This window comes from Trichosurus vulpecula, chromosome 5, assembly GCF_011100635.1.
Source record: "Trichosurus vulpecula isolate mTriVul1 chromosome 5, mTriVul1.pri, whole genome shotgun sequence".
Classification (NCBI taxonomy): Eukaryota; Metazoa; Chordata; class Mammalia; order Diprotodontia; family Phalangeridae; genus Trichosurus; species Trichosurus vulpecula.
The window spans coordinates 102,036,974-102,049,943 of NC_050577.1; positions in this window are offsets into that span (position 1 = coordinate 102,036,974).

A 12,970-nucleotide genomic window follows, 5' to 3' on the forward strand; every position below is an offset into this window, starting at 1 on the left:
GCTGGGCACTGGTATGTTTAGTGGAAAAGGGCAGACCCATTGTAGCCCACTGTTCACTGCAAGGCCATACCAATTGGCCCCTTTACATTGCTGTCAGTAAAATACTCAGTGATCATGATACAGCTCTTCCCCAGGGAAGGCTTAGAGAGCCAAAGGGTAGCATTGTTGATGGGGTGCTTGTGTTATGGAATCAAGGGAGGGATGAAAATTTCTAACCATCCTCCAAAGAATCAGGAGAAGAGCAGTCTCCCAGAGGCCTCTCATGTGGCAAAGATTTTGAATTACACCCTGACCCCCCTCTCTTGGAACCTCCGGGGGATGAGGAAAGGGAAGAGGGTAGAGGGAGGTGCTGACCAGGGAGACAAGGTACACTATGTCAGTGATAGCACATGACAATGCTGCCTGACCTACAATGAGGATTGCAGCAAGTCTTATAATCATTGCTGTAGCCCTGACGTACCTGCTACTTCTCCTGTTGCTAGGAGCTGGAGTGACAACTTGAAGGCTGTTAATTACACAGAGGATTTAGGGAAAATGTGAATAGAAAAAGATAGAATTATCGGACATCTAGAGAGCAAAGACTTTCCAGAGTCTCTGGAAAGGATGTGAAGTCTCTGAAAGAGGCTGCAAGGACTCTGGGAAGGGACTTGGGATTATTAAGCAGTCAAGTAACCAACCCCTATGGTGACTACTACCACACACCCCCAATTTGGGTTCTATATAACAGTTTTAGACTTATAAAGCCACTCTGAGTGTGATCCTTCTAAACTGCAAAAACAAAACAAAAAACTTTTGGCTACATGAAAATCCTGAAACCTTTACTTCTTCTGGGTGCCATCTTAATAAATATTTGTGGTATATAATTGAGAACCAGAGTTGCTAATGTAGGATTCAGATGAGGGTGAGAATGGCATGGGCTATGTAGGTTTTATATTTGACTCCATCGAAGGAAAGGGGATGCATAAGTTTTGTCTAGGTGGTCAAGTTCACCATGGTAGACAGAGAGAGAGATTCAAGAAACACAGTTTTCAGTATTAATAAAGATTGCGAATTTGGCTTTTTGTGTTTTCATTTAAAGATCCATAATACAAGAGGGTGAGGAGCTTTAACCTTCCTAAGTATTAGTCAGAGCCCTTTTATAATATAATGGGTATATGAGCTTTTGCCAGGGTTATAGGAAAGTCCATAAACCAGCAACAGTTTCTAACTTCGTATGCCTAGCAATGAACATAGTGCCTCACATGGAAGTGTTTAATAAATAGAGAAGAAATGATGAGCTCAGCGATCTTAGACAAACATGGAAAGATTTGCATGAAACAATGGAGAGTAAAATGAGCAGAATCAAGAGAACATTGGTATACAGTGACAACCCCATTTTAGTATTTCTAGTTGCTTCTTACCTTAGTATTTATAATAGTAAACTAGTGAGATTTAGGCAATTTACATAACCAGACAGTAATCACAAAGGAAGAGGAAGACAAGGACAAGTTGGAGAAGGATTAGAAAAGAAGAAAATCAACTAAGTCGTACAAAGATCTATGAGTAAGGCTAATAAGAAAGACCACTTTTGTAACTGCAACTTCTATCAACATTATTTTATTAGACATTTATAGGTATCCAGTAATGAGGGTTTATATTTATAGCTATTTGCACATGTGAGTCTGTCTATCTCAGCAAAAATTAGATTAGAATATATTAAAATAATCAAAAATAATAAAAATAGTTTCTGGCAGGTTTGTGCCTAACATGCAGAGTATAAAATTTCTTCCACGACTTTCTTAATAAGCAAAGATCATATCTCTGTCAAAATAATAATTTTCAACATTCAATTAATTCAAATGAAGATATATTTTTCCACATTTATTTTTAGTTTATGTAATAAAATAAGCATTTCTATAATGCATTTTAATAAAAAATGTGATTTCACATGAAACTGTAAATCTATTATGTACAACTTACTATTTCTTTTAAATATATAATAAAGTTAGCATGTAATTTTTAATTTGTTTTCCTTCCCTCTCCCAGCCCTAGACACAAATAGGTATATATGTCAAATTATTTTTTACAAATTTCTATTTATCTGTTCTTTCTCTGTATGAAGCTAATATCTTTCTTCATATGCACTTTATTGTTAACTTGGATATTTAGAATAGTTGAAATGACTTGTTCATTCAATATCACTCTTAAAACGATATTGCTGTTACTGTATACAATGTTCTCTCGGTTCTGCTCACTTTACCCTTCATTGTTTCCTGTAAGTCTTTCCATATTAGTCAAGGATCACTGAGTCATCATTTCTTTTATATTTGTTAAACACTTCCATGTGAGGTACCATGTTAGGTGCTAGATATACCAAGACAAAAAATGAAAAAAACATTAATATTAAAATGATCCTGAAAAAAAGAAAGGCTGGGAATACATGCCATTGATACTACGTCCAACAGTATAGAAACTATACTTTTTGAAAAGATGAGAGAAATCTAGACAATATTAGGACAGAGGTGAGGAGTTACTGGATTTAGTGATACTTGAGCCAGAATTCCACAAATCCATGGGCTTCACTGTATTATTGCTAAAATCTGATGGAACATCTATACTAGATACATAAAAATGCCATCCACCCATAAATCAGATACCTATTCTGTACCAAGGCCCTTTTGGTCACCTGATGAAGATACCAAACCTCACAAAGCTTTGATAACCATAGAAAGATCATAAATTCATAGTTCTTGACTTCAGATTAAAAATATCCTTGAGTCATTACTTCCAAATATAAGCAAATACTGCCACTGAATGGGCTTGGCTCCTTTGTAGTTGCTTCTGTGGAAATTTAGACCTGAGAGATTTAGACAAGGTTCCAAGTGCCATCTGTAATTCTGATCTGACTATAACAGGTTTTAAATGACTATAGGAACGATCTGAGGTTATATATTTGGGGCATAGAATGAAGAGAAGAAGAAGAAAAAGGGAGAAATTAGGAGAGTTTGAGGATGACCCACCTAGAATAAAGCAGAAGGTGAAATCCTTCTTGAATCCTCTGCTGATTCTAATGGCAAATGTGTGTATCATTTTGAGATGTTTGCTAGATCCTTAGAATTGGTTAAAGTAAAATAAAGCCTAGACAAGATCTCTAAAAGTCAAGCTGTAATGCTTGGCTGTCAGGGAGTGCCCATGCCATCCAGGGAAACAGTTCCAATGGTCTTCTCAGGGATTTTTGTCTGTTTCTATGTTTTTATTTTTGTTTTTCGATTGTTTGCCTTGGAGTCCCAAGATAGCAAAGGAGCTTAGAGGCTAGTACTATGTTTAAGCCCCAAACTCATAAAGATATGACTTGGTATCATTGTGTGCTATGTCATGAAGGCCCTTATTATACATAGTGAAAGGTGAAAAGACCATGGGCAGAACTCCACAGACATTGCCTCTTTCCTTACTCCACCCCCCCCCCAACACATCTTTTGGACTTTCCTTAATTCTTTGGCTGGACATACTATTTCTTGGGATTGTCTTGCTACTCAAGCAGGGAGACTGGGGCAGCAGCAACCTCTTTCTGGACAGGCTAGCCTTGGACCTGGAAGAAAGAAGACAGATTCCTCTTTGCTTGCTGGGAGAACTTCACCCACAAGTTCAACTTGCTGGTGTTATCTTGGGGCACTGCAGACAGGCTCCCAGCCAAAGCCCTCCTTGCTGAGAGAGGATAAAGAGATAAAGAACAAGGTGAGGGTTCTATTTCCTAGAGGCAATCTAATATGCAAATCAATGAGTATCAAATAGAACTTGCCAACTTTCAAATATCAGCCACATTCCCATAATTTGGCCATAACTTTCCTATGGAAAAACAGGAGTTTGTTACTATAAAGGTGCTGGGAATACAGACAGAAAATAGCAACAGCCACAACAACAACAATAATAAATAGCTAGAAATTATGTAGCACTGGAAGGTTTGCAGAGAGATTTCCAAATACTATCTCACAAGAACCCTGGGAAGTAGGTATCATTGTTATTATCCTCATTTTATAGAGAAGGAAACTGCATCAGACAGAGGTTAAATGACTTGCCCAGGGTCACAAAGCTAGGAAGTATCTCAGGTTGGATTTGAACTCATGAAGATGAGTCTTCCTGACTCCAGGTCCAATACTCTACTCTCTATGCCACTTTTCTAAAAGAGCTGTGTCTAAACTCCTGACTTTAAACTAAAAAGAGAGATGTCACAGCCTCTTAATTTTATGGAAAAGAAGCATCCCTTAAGACAGGAATCCAGCTGAAGAAAGAGATTTGAAGCTGAAACAATCTCTGTAACCTGATCCCCAGAGGAGCTGTGCTTGGCAATGATGAGGAGTAACTACAGGACAAAAGTAGTGGTCATCAGGCAGTGACCACTGGAGAACAGAATAGGGCAAAGCTTGGCAGTGAATATGTCCCATTTCCACACACTGAGAGAGTACATGGGTTTGGCAGAGACTGCGAGAAAATGATCAAAGAAAGGATAAGAATGATTTTGTATCTCAAACCCTCTCCTTTTGCTAATACTATCATTTTTGGTGATTGAATCCCTGTCCTTTAACTCACTAAAATCCCAGCCTTAGTCATTCTCTCCTCTCCTCCTCCCTCTCCTCTCCCCTCCCCTCCTCTCCTCTCCCCTCCCTTCTCCCCTCCCTCCTCTCCTTCCTTCCTCCCCTCCCCTGTCTCTGTCTGTGTCTCTCTCCTGTGTGAGTGTGTGTGTGTGCGCGCGCGCTCGTGTGCTTCGATATTTGTATCCAATCAGTTGCAAAGTTGCAAACATTATATTAGATATCCTCCATAAACCTGATAGGTATCCTTTTCTTTCCACTTACATAGTCACTACCTTCAAACCATCATCGATTCTAGCCTGAAATGTCGAACAGTCTTCTAAATCATCTCTTTGTATCCAGTCTCTCCCCTCTTCAATCTAGCCTTCAAACAGCCATCAACTTAATGCTTTCAATGCACAAGTCTGACTTGATCACTACACTGCCACTACCAAGGTCAAGGAGTTATGGTCCTTCTTGTTTCTAGCATGAAATACAAACTCCTCACTTTAGATTTTAATGCCCTTCCACACCTGACTTCACAAGACCTTTCCAATCTTATTGAACATGATTCTCTCACACATATTTTACACTACAGCCAAAATGACCCACTTGGTGGTTCCTATAAGTGGCATTCCAGCTTCTTTGTGCTTCTCTGAAGGCCTGAAATGTACTCCTTCCTCACCTCTGACTCAAAGAATCCTGAGCTTCTTACAAAGCCCAGTTCAAACTATAGCTGATAAAGGATTTCCATCCTGATTCCCCCTCTCTCCCTAGCTGTTGCCCTTCCCCTAGGCAGGAGTGGGGAACCTGCCACCTCCAGGCCACATGTAGCCCTCTAAGTCCTCAAGTGTGGCCCTTTGACTGAACCTAAACTTAACAGAACAGATTTCTTCTGTGGCCTCAGGTTCCCCACCCCTGCCCTAGATTATATATTGATTCTATTTTGTATTTGCTTTTCTGTATACATGTAGAATGGAAACTCCTCCAGGACAGAGACTCTTGTCTATCTGTCACTGTATTCCCAAATCACCCAAATCAAACGCAGAACTTGGTATTTAAACACTACTTAAAAAAATATTTGTGAAATGAACGAATGAGTGAAGGCATTACAATGAAACAATCAATACAAAATCACTGCTTAAGTAGCTACTATGTGTTAGATGCTATCCAAAGCCCTTGGGATACAAAGACACAAGTGAAACAATCTCTGCCTTCAGGGAGTTACTGTCTGGAGTAGAGGGACACAACACACATGTATATGGAAGACAGCATACAGGAGTAAAGGTGGTTAACACTGTTAACTGCTTCAAGTAGGTAAGGTGGGGAAAGACCACCAAATCTGGCAATTAAGAGATCTTCAGTAAGTTTTCAGACAACAATTTGGGCTGATAAATTCAGAAGTAAATTCCATAGGGTTGAGAAGTGAATGAAAAGAGAGGAAGAGGAAGAAAGGAATGCGTACAGCTTTTTCTAGGTATTTGGTTGTGAGAGATCAGATGAGAGAGGGTAAGCAGAAGGAAGACCTAATGAACTCTTAATTTTTCTTCTGTTTTCTCTACTGAGCAAATCTTTTCTTCAGACTAGGAAGGATCAAACTAAAAGGGTTAACAGGGAGTTAGTATGAAAGATAAGTGAGGCGATGGTAAGAAAACATTTAGCTGCCCTCGGTAAGTCAAAATAAGCAGGCCCATGGAAACTGTCTTCAAGAAGGGAAGAAATTAGCAGATGTGATTGGTCAGTGGTCAACTGGGGATCTTTGAAAGGTGTGGACGAGAAGGGCAGAAAGGCCATAGCATTTGAAAAGAGAGAACACACTACCCCCCAAAATTTAAGGGTATTAGAGCCCACAAACTCTGGGCTGTTGAGCTTTTGGTGCCTCACAAAATTTTAGAATGTGATATCAAATTGATGGTTTATAAACATTTAGGAAAGGAAGTAAAGATCTTTAAAAGCCAGTATAGCTCTATCAAGAATAGGCCATGCCCAATTAACTTCATTTTCTCTTTTGGCAGGTTAAATAGCATAGTAAAACAAGGAAGTGCTATAGGTACAAATGTAAATTTTAACATAGTATTTCATAAAGTCACTTATTCTATCCTTGTTGACAAGGAGAGATGTGGGCAAGATGATGGTAGAAGGGAACAGATTTGGAAGTGGTGGAATGATAGGACCAAAGAGAACACAGAGGGAAGTCTCTAGTGGAGTGCTGCCGGGATCTATTCTTGGCCTTTTGCTATTTGATATTTATGTATGAATTAAAGAAAAACATAATTTCTAAAATAAAGCAGATGATATTCCTACTATACTGTGTGTGTGGTCAGACTACTTTTAGAGTATTGCGTTCAGTTCTACACATTGCATTTGACAATAGAATGGATATCACTGAAGTATACCTTGTCCAGGACGGGAAGGCAGTAGAGACTATGCCATATTAGATTGGTAAAAGGAAATGAATTTATTTAGCCTTTAGATTAATAGCTTGCATTTATATAGCAGTTCATAGTTTGCAAGGCACCTTTAAAATATTCTCTCCTTCCATCCTTAACAACCTTATTAAGTAGGTACTCTTCTTATCCCCATTATACAGCTGAAGAACCTGGGCCTAAGAGGAGTTAAGTGACTTGAGGCAGAATTTGAATTCAGTTCTTCCTGATTCCAAGTCCAGTGCTATCTGTACTTTGCAACCTAACTCTCTCTTCTTGGGAAGAATTAGCAGAAATCTGATGCTCAGTTTATAGTATTTGGATGTCTACCATACGCATCTATGTGGTACTTTGAAGAGCCTTGGAATTGGGAAGAAGTGAGGTCAAATCTTGCCTCAGACACTTACTAGATGTGTGACTCTGGGCAAGTCACTTGACCTCTTCCTGTTTCAGTTTCTTCATCAGTAAAATGGGACACTAATAGCATCTAACTCCCAGGATTGTCGTCAGAATCAAATTACATCAAATTTGCAAATTACTTTGCAATCTGTAAAGGGCTCCATAAATGCTAGATATTATTAATGCATAAAAATGGCTTCTTTTTTTTTTACTGGTCCTCAGATGTCAACGAAGACAATTTGATTAAATTTAACAAGCATTTATTAAGCCCCATCTACATATCTAGAGTAGCAATGGTTGTTAAAAGAGAGGTATATTTTGGTTCAATGTCCCCTAGTGGAATGCGCAGCCCCAGAAGGACTGACCTCCCCATCCCTGAAGATTTTCAAGCATTGGCTGGGTGACCACTTATAAGATATTTTGCCAAAGGAATTCTTGGTCAAGTATAGTTTAGACAAGATGCCTATGGAGGCCTGTTTCAACTTAGAGATTTGTGAAAACTGACCCTAGCCGGTTAGCCTGAATAAAGTGCATTTGTTCATTTTGCCAATCTTGAACAACCTTTAAGTCAATCAATGGCCAGTTGTGAGAGGGTGTTTAGTGTTCTACTCAAATTCCTACTGAATTACTTGGTTAAAAAAAAAGTTACCTTACCTTTCAACCCTAAAGGAGCAAGAGAAAGTGGGAACCTTATATCTAATATCATTTTCCCCAACACAGCATGCAGAAAAGGAACAATTCAAGAGACAAGTAGTTCCCAAAGTTCGTGAAGGATGCAACTTTCTTTTTAACATATTTAGAAAATGAGAAAGACAAGTCAGGCCGCAGTAGAGTGTCTATAAACAGTATTCATTGAGGATAAAGCTAAAAAGGTAGCGCAGTGGATAGAGATCTGAGTTTGTAGTTAGAAAGGCCTGAGTTCAAATGCAGCCCCAGACAGTTACTAGGTGTGTGAGCCTGGGCATATTAACCTCCACGTGCCTCAGCTTCCTCATTTGTAAAATGGGAATAATGATAATAAAAATGAGGATAAGTGCTTACCTTGCAGGTTTATAACGAGGATCAAGTGAGATAAGATTTGCAAAGTGCTTAGCACTGTGCCTGGCACGTTGTAGGTGATGTATAAATACTTATTTCCTTTCCCTCCACTCTAGAGGACCTGGAATCTCATTCTTTCAAGCTTTGACTTGGTAATGATACTGAACTAGTGGATGTTGCTAAGCACAAAGGATCATGGCACTTTATTCACTAGGGGGCCACAACAGAGAGGTCACTGACCCTTAGCAGAATTGTCTTTCCTTTCATCCAACAATCTCAACCTCCTTTTCCAAAGATTTTCCCTTCATACTTCCATGTGTAGGTTATTTCTTGCTCCAATCATCTCTGTGAAGTAGAGGAGTTGAATCTTAGTCTCCCTTTTCATCATTAATTGTAAAGATGATGTACAGGCTTAGCATGACCCAAAGAAGTTGATGTTCTCAAACTTATGGGCGCCAGTCAAAGTGTCCCCATTAACTAGGAGCAGCCAGGTGGCAGAGTAGATACAGTGCTGGGTCAGCATCAAGAAGACCTGAGTTCAAATCCAGCCTTAGATAGTAGCTGTGTGATCCTGGGTAAGTCATTTAACCCTGTTTGCCTTAGTTTCCTCATCTGTAAAATGAGCTGGAGAAGGAAATGGTAAGCTGCTCCAGTATCTTTGCCAAGAAAACCCCAAATAGGTTCACAAAGAGTCAGGTACAACTGAAAATGAATGAACAACAACAGCAACAAGAAGTGTACCCCTGTTCAAACTTGGGTTTTCTTCTATAATCCCTGTCACATTAAGGAAATCAGTTCCCACATGTCTAGCTTTCCAAATCCTTCCTCTTAGGACTTTTGCTCTGGACAATTCACTGATTTCCCAAATGGCAGAATCATACTACTTCTCAATCATAGAAGTATCCGACATTCTGCCCTGCCTTTTCTTTCTAGGCCAGTTGATTATTGAACCTCTGAGCCAATTACTTATCATTCTTCTACTATTCTTACTCTTTTTTCTTTTAGCATACATTATCCTTCCTTCAACAAATAGATATCTTTGCTGAGCTCCTATTGTGGTCTGATCCAATATTTCCTAACCAAAACAATACTTTGAATTCTTTATTATGCATAGCTTCTACCCTCTGCAGTCTCAGAGTGGTAGGGATGGAGAAAGGGAGTGAGCAGGAGGACCAGGATGAAGGAAGAACAAAGGGTCATTTTGAAAGTTTATATGCAATGAAGAAAAATCAGAACTTTTAGCAATAGAGGTTTTAAAGTTCCTTAAATATTTGCTCATAGTAGGATTGGCAGTTGAAAATATTTGTCTATTTATTCACTATCCCTTCAGTGTAAGTAATTCCCTCTCTTTTTCACAGAATCCATTTAGCTCTTTTAAAATTTAGTTCAAATCAGTTATCGCATCTTACTCTCTCTCTCTCTCTCTCTCTCTCTCTCTCTCTCTCTCTCTCTGTCCTCTCTCTCTTCTCTCTCTCTCCTCTCTCCTCTCTCTCTTCTCTTTCTCTCCTCTCTCCTCTCTCTCTTCTTCTCTCTCCTCTCATCTTTCTGTCTTTCTATCTCTGACTCTATCTCTCTGTCTCTCTCCATATACATATATATTCATCAGTAAACTACTTACTAGCTATTCCTAGCTCTTCAGCTTAAACTTTTAGAGATTCCAAGATGAATGAGTTATTCACAGTATCTCAGAAGGGTAAAAATGAATGCTTTCCTTAACAACTTGGTTGTTATTTGTCCTTCGTTCTTGAAGAGGACTATGGCATCAGGGAGGTAATAACAACATCTGTAGTATTCTTCTGATTAACTAAGTTTATAAAAAATAATATTAATGAGACACAACCTCTTCTTTATGAAGCTGTTCTAGATTTTTTATGATCACCACCTCCTTTCCTAAAAGCTGTCTTTTTGTAAAATTCACTAACCATTCTTAAATGATCTCTTCTTGAATTTTCCTAATGATCAAAGTCAAGTGTATTGCCCTGTAATTTGTCCTCCTCCATTCTCTTTAATTTTTCTATCTGCATAATTTTTGCCTTTCTTCAGTCCTGCTGTACCTTTCTTATTCACATAATGCACAGATCATGTGATCACCAAGTTGTCAACATAATAATTCTATTAACCTATTGACCTTAAAAGAAGGAGACAGAAGGGAGGTCTATAGTTATTAAAGCAGAATCAACAACATATAAAGAGCAAAAACACTGCTCGAAGTAAAAATCTTCTGGAAGAACATTAGAAAACTGAAATATATAGTACCTCCATTCGTCTTCCCATCTCCAGCCCAGCCCACAAATGAGTTGCAACTAGTACAAGAAGCCTTACAACCTTATGTTTCAAGGTCTGCTTATAGTACTCCCTGCCTGATTCTTCCATGACACTAACTTAGACTGAACCTCTGCACTATCACCCCTTCCCCTCCACTCGCACTCATCCTGAGTAGAAGAGAGAACATTCATTCTGCCAAAACATGTGAAAGTTAAAGTGGCCTTAGGAGAGGTATCATGGTAGGGACAAAAATTGCTCTGGGCCTAATGACTTCTGGTTCCTGATGACCTCTATCACACTTTACTGCTTCCTTCATGACCTGATGTTTCTAGGAATGAGATGCTAATAAAGCCCCCATGAAATTAAAAAAAAAACAATGTAGAAGGGAGGAGATATACAAATGCATTGACATAAACATAGGATAGAGGTAAGAACAGAAGAAGCTCCAAGCTCCTACTTCTAGAGTTTTAACTCCCCTGATGAGCAAAAAGAAAAAAAAGTAATACCTGAGGGAATAATCCAGAAATTAAAGAACAGAATTCATAATGAGCTAGACAAGGATAGGGATAAGAGTATATAGATGAAGTAAAATAGCATTTATTAGAGAAAAGCACCATAAAAAGAGACTCCTAATGAGGTTCAACAGTGGAAGACTTTTAAATCATGTACCTATTGGGGAGAAATTAAGGTGGAGGGGGGGAAGGAAAGAAAGGAAAGAAGGAGATTAAGAAAAAAGTAAGGGAGAAAGAAAAGAAAACAGGAAAGAAAGAAAAAATAAAGGAAGGAAGGAAGAAAGGAAGGAAGGAAGAAGGTAGGAAGGAAGGAAGGAAAGAAGGAAGAAAGGAAGGAAGGAAGGAAGGAAGAAAGGGGCAAGGACTACAATTTTTCTAAACTTTTTATTTTTGCTAGTATGTAGGTTAATGTTCTATATGCATTAGGTGATTAATAAATATTTACTCAAATTGATTTGTGTGTTTACCTGCCTTTGCAGGACAAGTGAAAATATTTATTGAACCTTCAAGGGAATCCCCTTGAGGAACTGACATGGGACACTCCCTTAAAGTGTTCCCGAGACAGGTAAAGCCAATTCCAAATTCAGAAAGTTGAAATGAAGATGATGTCTTTGGGTGAGAAAAAGTGACCACACAGGCAGGGAGGAAAAATAACCGGTGCTTGTTAAAAAAATAATTGATCACTTGAGATTTTATCCCTGAGGTCAAAGAAAGTTGCTTATTCTAATTTCACACCCTGCCCTTCCTTCCAGAGCAAAGGATTGCCTCCTGTCCTAGAGGTGAGTTAGTTGACTCATAGGCTTATGACATGGTTGTAGTCCTCAGTGCTTACTACTGCTTATTGAGAAACCAGGTTTTCTCTAATGCCTTCACTCCTGTTGTGTTCTTAAGGCCCAGCAAAAATGATTTTTGAGTCTGATAACTGGAGAGGTAAGTGGCACATTATGGTGACCAATTCTAAGAGAATTTGAGGTGCGGTAGCACTTCCTAAAGTCTACTCTGGCTGAGGAGAGAAAACCATGGAGAAGTGTTCAGGGTGGGTTCTGCCCTCAGAGGACTCTCAGCTAGAGTCATAGCTCAATGTCTGAACCCACCCATTCCTGCAGTATAAATCTGGGACAAGTGTATTCATGATCTCTGGCATCTTCATAAAGCTGGCACTTCCAGGGGTATCCCACAAAGGGACTTCCTCATCTCACTTTCTGGTCCTGAAAAATCTCTGCCATTCTTTGCATTGAGGGAACAAAGAGAGCCCTGTTGCATTCAGTGCTCCCTGCAGCAATGATCTTCCCTTTGTGACTTTGGGCAAGTCACATCACTTATGAGTCGTAGGATCATAGATAAAAAGATGGAAGTTACCTTGGAGACCATCTAAAAGGGGTTGGATTAGATGACCTCTAAATTCTCTTCCAACTTTAAATTTATGAGCCCTATTATCACTATGGTTTATGATCCCTCCCTGAGAAAGAAGTGGATTTTTTTTTCATGGAGAGACATTGGCAAATAGCTTTCTTTGCCTTGGGAAGTACATTCATACTCCGTGAAAACAAAAGCTCACAATGTTTATTTGGGTTTTAGTCTCAGAAATGGAAGGGACTTCGAAGGCCACCTAATGCAATCCACTCTTGCCCCAGCCCCCCACACTATTTTTTATTATTATTTTTCAATTAGCAAGCACTTATTTCTCTCTGTTCTCCTAAAAGAAAAATAAAACTTGTAATAAATAAATGTAATCAATCAAAGCAAATTTTAGTATTGGCCAAATCCAAAACTGTAGGATTCA